Source organism: Dreissena polymorpha, chromosome 13, assembly GCF_020536995.1.
Source record: "Dreissena polymorpha isolate Duluth1 chromosome 13, UMN_Dpol_1.0, whole genome shotgun sequence".
Classification (NCBI taxonomy): Eukaryota; Metazoa; Mollusca; class Bivalvia; order Myida; family Dreissenidae; genus Dreissena; species Dreissena polymorpha.
The window spans coordinates 71,339,709-71,347,338 of record NC_068367.1 but is presented as its reverse complement, the minus strand read 5'-3'; the positions used below and the strand labels follow the sequence as shown (position 1 = coordinate 71,347,338).

Genomic DNA, 7,630 nt, shown 5'->3' with positions numbered 1-7,630 from the left:
TTGCCCAGGATGCGCTCGTGACATTCACATTCCTTTATTTTACAGACTTTACCATTTGCTCTTGCAGTGATTGCCTGAATAACGTAATTTAAAAATGGACTGCCCTCTTTTGTTTCTAAATCTGCAGGCGTTGTTGGAGAGGTAGCATTGAACTGAATAAGCTTAAGGGAACTATTCAGATTCATTTTTTTAGGAAAACAGCAGTCCAGAAATGCAATCACTTTTCCAAAGTTCGGGTTTTCTTCGTTCCATTTGTTGAGTCTCAAGCTTACTTTATTCAAATTGTAATTCACATTCGGACCAAGTTGAAAGCCACGTTTAACATCGTGGTGTCCAGAGTACACAAACAGCAAGGTTTGAATATTCGTTCCGGAAAGAATATCAAATGCCTGATCAAGTTTTTCATCAGCTTTAATGCCCTTCATGTCTTCAGCCAGAGTTATGACATTTTGTGGACTGAAATATAAAGTATGCACATGGAAATACCGTTACTTAATGATAGCCAATGACAGGACAACATATGTGCGTTCTAGAGCATCAATATTTGGTTTCGTTGAATTCATATATATATATGTGTGTGTGTCATCTTATGAACGTATTTTAACTTAGCTGAAATTATAAGAAGAATATTTGTTCATCGTTTCATGAAAAGTAAAGAAAAACAAATGTGGTATTCAGCGGCTTTACAATTTAATGTTTTCAACGCATAACTCACTAAGAACAATTAACGATGGAAGGTGATTACAGAAATGTACGATATAAACAGGAAGCACGCTTTGTTCAGCAATTCTGAAATATGACTGTCAATCTTGAACTTGAAATCTACAACAGTGTTTAAAAATGTCCAAAAGTCTACCGAAGCATGAGAAGTGAGTAAACTGATTTGTTATCCCCACATTTTTAAAAGCGTGGGGATATTGTATTGATCTCCGCTGTCCTGGCTACTATCTCCTCCAACACTATTAGCTCTAGAACCTTAAAACGTTCATACATGGTAGCTATGAGCATATGTTCGACGGGGAACTATTTGCAATTTTTATCTGACCCCTGGGTCAAAAGTTATGGGTAAATAAATGGGTAAAATGGGTAAAAAAATCATTTTACTAACAACGTGCGACGCCCATGATAATAACTTGTGATGCAGGGGTCAGATCAAAATTCCAAATGGTGCATCGTCGCAAATGTGCTCATAGCTACCATGTGTGTAAGTTTCAAGGTTATAGTGCTAATAGACTAGGAGCAGATAGTGGCCGACCATGCCCACCCACAATTTTGTTTTAACATCACTTCTTCATTTATTCACCAATTGACTTCAAAATAATACTGAACATCTCTTATGACAACACGGTCTATCTCGACCATCCATGTCCACATTACACACCCCAGGGCCATTGATAAAGGTAACTCTTTCAAATTTATCGAGAGGTCCACGGGTACTACTTCTCCGTAACCCTTTTTGTTCGTACCCAAAAGGTTGCGTACCCATTTTTTTCGTACCCAATGTTTATTTCGTACCCGAATCCCCTTATTACCCGGTACACCATTTTTTTTTCATACCCAGCAGTTTTCGTACCCAATTTTTTTCGTACCCATTTTTTTTGGTTCCCGAATGTTTTTTTGTACCCAATGTTTGTGTGTACCCTTATTCTTTTTCATACACAAATTTGTTCGCATCCAATTTTGTTCGTTCCCAAATTTTTGTTCGTACCCATTTTTTATATTTTTTTCGTACCCAAATATTTTCGTACCCAATTATTTTCGTACCTAATTTTTTTTTCGTACCAAACATTTTCGTTCCGTGTGGTGGTATACATCAACTTTAATTATTGCTTTTATATCCATCCTCTTCAAAAGCATCGCCACACAAAACTATCAGTACTTCGATACTTATTTGTCATTAATTATCCACAAGCTCCGAATTGGAACTGGGGGATTATGTGGTTATCTCCGCCGTCTGTCCGTCCGTTCGTCCAGGCCACTATCTCCTCCTACACTATTATAATCACTAGAACCTTGAAACTAAAACACATGGTAGCTTTGAGCATATGTGCGATAGTGCACTATTTGGAATTTTTATTTTAACCCTGGGTCAAAAGTTATGGGGGTTGGGATGGGGCCGGATCAGAGATTTTCACTCTTTTTTAGGTTATTTTGAATTAACTTCTTCATTTCTACCCCGATTTACTTCAAATTGAAACTGAACTTCTCTTATGACAATTCGGTCAATCTCAACAATGCATGGCCCAATTACCAACCTTGGGGCGCCCCGCCCACTTAGACCACGCCCAACCAAAAAAATTATTTTAATATAACTTCTTCATTTATTCACCAATTGACTTCAAATTAAAACTGAACATCTTTTATGACAACACGGTCTATCTCGACCATCCATGTTCACATTACCCATCCCGGGGCCCCACCAACATGGGCATTGCCCACCCAAAATTGCCTTTTAATATAACATCGATGCGGCATGGGGATAGGCGTCGGAGTCTGCCGCGCCACTTCTAGTTTAAAATACATCAACATAAGAAAAGAAGTCTATAGAATCATATATAAAATATCTTTACAAAAGCGTTGGTTTTATCTTTCGCATGATGGCGATTTTTCTCATGTAAAACTCAAATTCTGGTTAGACGTGATCAATGATGATAATTTGTCTACATTATATTCGGTAAATTGGTATCCACAATTTCACCGCCGTGTGTAGCGATGGTTGACCACCATGAAATATTTAATTAAGCTATATCTCTAATGATTTCGATACAACAGTTCATGTTCCCGTTTACGGCTATTATACAATAATTTAGCAAAACCAGTTTAAAACTCTTGACCCAACTTTTGATTGTGAATGAATTTTTCTTCCGTACAAGTGAACATTATTTGTTTTAGTATAATGTAGCAAACAACGAAATTCCAGATTCTCTATCAGGAGAGAAATAATTGCACTTATGTCGTTGATTTCTGATACCACAAGTTTTGAACTATTTTTCTGGATTGCTTTATCAACCATTCAAATGTTTAGATTTGTTTAAGTTATATTGCACATATCGCTTTAAAAAATATTTGGAATGTTTTATTTACGTGCCCAAATCGATGACATAAAATTAGAAAATCTCAGTATATTCCAAATCGGCATTAAACGCATGTGTTGCTCGTGAGTATCTGCTTCGTTCACAGCGTAATGAAACGTCATTTCAGATTGAAGGACATTGTGGAATGTCGGTGCTTCTGTTTTGTGTACTTATTAATCGTCCGGAGTTGATGTGGCTACTGTGTGGCTAGAGGAGGGGAAAGGGCGAGTCCCTCACTGTGTAGATAGCGGTGCCAAGGTGACAATTAAGTAATATATATACAATAAAACAAATACCATACGGCCAATAAGCGTATAGCTTAAACTGTATCTAAGACAAAGGTAGAGGTGTCACATGATAACTCAATACCGGATAGTATCTTGTTAGAAAAGATCACACCTCATAACTTGGATTGTGTTAAATGATTTTCATTCTTCATGTGTTGATCAAAGATTATAATTCAATTCCAGCTGAATCTATCTAGTCGAGGACTCTAAATAATGACGATGTTGTATAACAATCGAATTCACCTTGAACGAGCCTAACGGGTAGTACATGTGCGCCGTAGATGCACACGAGAATATATTTAACTATGCATTATCGAATTAATAATAGTTCATTATGTGAATAATATCAACAAAAGCACCTACTTGATACACATTGCTGGCAGTACTTTCGATGTTATCACTTCCTTAAATTGATTGATGTCTTTTTGGAAAACATTTCCGAAGTTTTCATCATACCCAGCAACCAGTATGGCTCCCCAGTTGGCATCTAGAATATTCGAGTTAAAATTAAATTTGTTTTATAGCATTGCTTCAATTGTTAAAATAAAGTGTTGTCATTCAACATATAAGAAATATTAAGATATTTTATTGAACTTTCGATGAAAGTTTGACTGTGGTTTCCATGACAATCCAAGTTTTAGACTGTCAAAGTACACACATTAAGTATTGAAATACATAAAGCAAACATGCCATTAAGACCAATAGACAGCAGTGTTGGATCTCTTTCCTACAAAAGTGCCAAATACCTATCAACGGTACTGTCTCCGATGGTCTGGTAAACAGAACACTCCGTAAAGAACTCCAAACATTTCAAAGCACTAATAAAAAACAAACAGAGTGAGGAGGATGAAGTGTTAATATCGTATGACGTATGTGCACTTTTCACCAGTGCCCCATTAGATATAGCCTTGGATGTTATCCATAATAAACTACTCGGGCCCCGGAGCTGACCACTAGAATCACTATGTTTCCACAACAGATCACAAGGCTGCTAGCAGAGTGCCTGAATTGGACATATTTGTGTTTGATGGTAATTTCTATCAACAGATACACATGGACCCGCTATAGGTTCTCTGTCTCGCCGATAGTGTGCAGCCTTTACATGGGGCATTTTGAGGAGCAGACTCTCCGCACAGCCCAACGCCCACTAGGCTGGTGGTTCGGCTACGCGGAAGACACCCACACAAAACAGAAGGTTGAACATGTCGAGGAGTTCACATAGCACATCAACTCCAATGACCCTGACATAAAGTTCACAATGGAAAAATAAAAAAGAACGGCTCACTAGCTTTCCTTGACACAAATACAATCAGAAAACCGGACGGCAGCTTAAAAATCACTATCAAACCGACACAAACAGACCAATATCTAGATTTCAACTTCCACCATCCGAATGAACACAAACTGTCTGTAGTAAGACCTCTTTTTTCGCAAAGCTCAATCAATAATTTCAGAAGAACAGGACCTGAATAATGAAATGCAGCATGTCAGCCATGCCTTGAAGAAGTGCCACTATCCGGAATGGACACTGCAGAAAGGAAGGGAATAGGCCAGCAAACCCATGTCCGGTACAGAGAGCAAGAGAGACATCAGCGTATCCAGACAAGAAAGACATCTGCGGACTTACTATATAAAATGTGATGGCCATCCAAAGGAACAGTGTTCAATGGACTATATTGGTGAAACTAAAAGAAATCTGAAAGCACGATTGATGGAACACAGGAGACTGAGTTCAACATCATCTCAGGTCTCAAAGCATATACATGACTGTAAACCGGGCCAAACAATCACAATAAAGAACGTCAGGATCCTGGACCGTGAACCATCTTGGTTTTAGGGAGGGGTCAAGGAGGCTATTTACATTCGTGCACTAAGACCGACGCTAAATAAGAACGGGGGCCGCTACCAACTCTCGCACACCTGGGATCGTACCTTAACATCGCTCACCCAGACAATTAGCGGTGTTAACGTATCCCAACAGTAGAAATCATTGTGCAGATGAAGTCCGTAGTACACGGACGAAAGCTCCAGGTATGGCTTTTAAAACTTAGTGTTTGTAAGTTGACAGTCTTAAACTTATTGGATTATATTTTATTGAATGATGACTTGTCAGTTGGTTAAGAATTATTCTTGTTGGAAACGCCAAATCAAACCATGCGTAGTCTTTTTTTTTACAGAAGTTAAACACTATCATAATATACACCAAACATTACTAGGTATGAAATCAAAGAATATCATATTCATCATCTGCGTATCTATTAAATGAATTTGCTAGTAAGTCAACATTCATCACATTTAAAATATAAATAACTTCAAACTGCAGAAAGATGTCGTTTTATCTGAATATTTTAATCTGTACTCAGATACAATTTGTGCTGATGTGTTGCTCTAGTTTTTTTTCAAAATATACACCGAAGGTCAACAAGGTGAACAATCTCGAGACTATATATAAATTATGCGGATTCGTTTGATACACATACCTTTCCTTTGCATCATTAAGTACTGAAAACAAAACTATGTAGTGAAGATTAAAACACAAATAAATAAGCTTTAATGTTAATGATTGAGTATGCTTATGTACATTGAACAAACAGTCTTACTTATGAAAGGCTGAATTGTTTCTCCGCATGTATAACACTTGACTGGATTGATATATGAATTCCTCATACAGGAGCAACAAATGCGGATCGGTCTTGTACATGCTGCTTGTACCGGTGAATTATTTTCATGACCATCAAATCCGACTGAAATAAAAGTTAAGATGCCGTAAATTCCAATAACATGAAACTAGTTGACTTTAACTAGTTTGCTATTGTCTTACCAAGTGCTATTGTCTTACCAAGCCAGATTTTAGGGGAAAAAACTGTCTGAGAATATTGGATTCATGTTTAATGGCAATCATTTCTGATTGGAGAATAATGACTTTATCATTTTTCTTTTAACTCATTCTTCTGTAAACATACATAACATTATAGCAATATGCCTTTTTAATATTGTGTTCAGAATTATTTCTATAGTAAATGTATGAACATTAAATTAAATTTAGTATTTCTTTCAGACCTTCGATGGTCTTCTCAAAATATATCAGTTCGAGTATTTTTTATAAATTCATATGTTCTAAAAACGTAACTATAAAATAAAATAATAAATAACAAACATAAGCGCGAGTTGTTTCCATATGCACGAACCATCTTTCATACAAACGTGTTTGGTAACAAACATTTCGGCAAACGGTATACCTTTCATTACTTCATTGACCAAACATATTTCGCATCGAATATCTCTGTCCACGGTTTCCGTTTTCATAGCTGAATCCCATACCGGAGTTGATTGTTTCCTGCATATGGTCTAAAGAAGCAAATTAAAATTGCATGGCCTCGATGAAACTGAGGAAAACCTCAATCTGATTTCATATAATAAAAATGCAAACCTTGTTTGAAAATATATTTATATCATTACAATTGAAAAAATAAAAGTAAGTATCCCATATTGCTACAGATTCGACAAGCCTTAAAAATATAACAATAAAAACAAACACCGTTTTTCATAACATTTCAATAACAATTATGAAATAATGGTTATAAGAATTCATGTACATTCACTTCGAAAATATAGAAAAACATGTTTTGGAATTTAAGTAACACAGCATGCATAAAGCTACATACAAACAGACTTACAATACAAAACGTCACTTCGAATTTAAGCTATTTAGTGGAAACAATTAATATATTTATGAACAACAGCCTTGTCGGAACCGACCCCAACTGCAATGACCCTACAACAATCTTCTTCTAAGCTTTCAATCAAACAAAACGTTTGTAAAGCGCAAATGGTATGAACATATTCTTTTTCGCTTCAAACTAACTTTATTCAAAAATGGGATGTTAATTATAGTTATGTATATGCATACTGTCTGCCCTTAAAAAGTTCTGTAAGTAAAGCACACTTAAGTAAGGCCGTTTAAACAGATGAGCTTTTAAGTTGGATAACAAAATGGCTTATAAATAAGGTAGATCAATCTACACAAATATTCTTACAGCTTATTACTCTCATCCAAGCTAAAATTATCGATTGGAAACTCTTCTTCTATAATTCTAGAAAGATGTAACTTTGACTACAATGACCAAAATGCAAATCATCAACCAATCACATGAAAACTTCCTACAAACACAATTTCAGCACAATGCGCCCATCCTAACTGGTGTTATTGCCCTAAGACAAGTTTTCGCATTAGTTTTCGCAAAAAATGTTTATTCTTTTTCCCTAAAT

General features: G+C 36.2%; 1 long non-coding RNA gene across 1 annotated transcript; it reads right to left on the bottom strand.

The window, feature by feature from the left end:
- Positions 1-370: 370 nt before the first annotated feature.
- LOC127855439 (uncharacterized) lies at positions 371-6,047 on the bottom strand. Its single transcript, XR_008037532.1, has 3 exons — positions 5,962-6,047; positions 3,725-3,848; positions 371-456 (listed from the first exon to the last, which is right to left on the bottom strand). It is a non-coding gene; the product is annotated as an uncharacterized LOC127855439 (long non-coding RNA).
- Between the last annotated feature and the right edge of the window lie 1,583 nt (positions 6,048-7,630).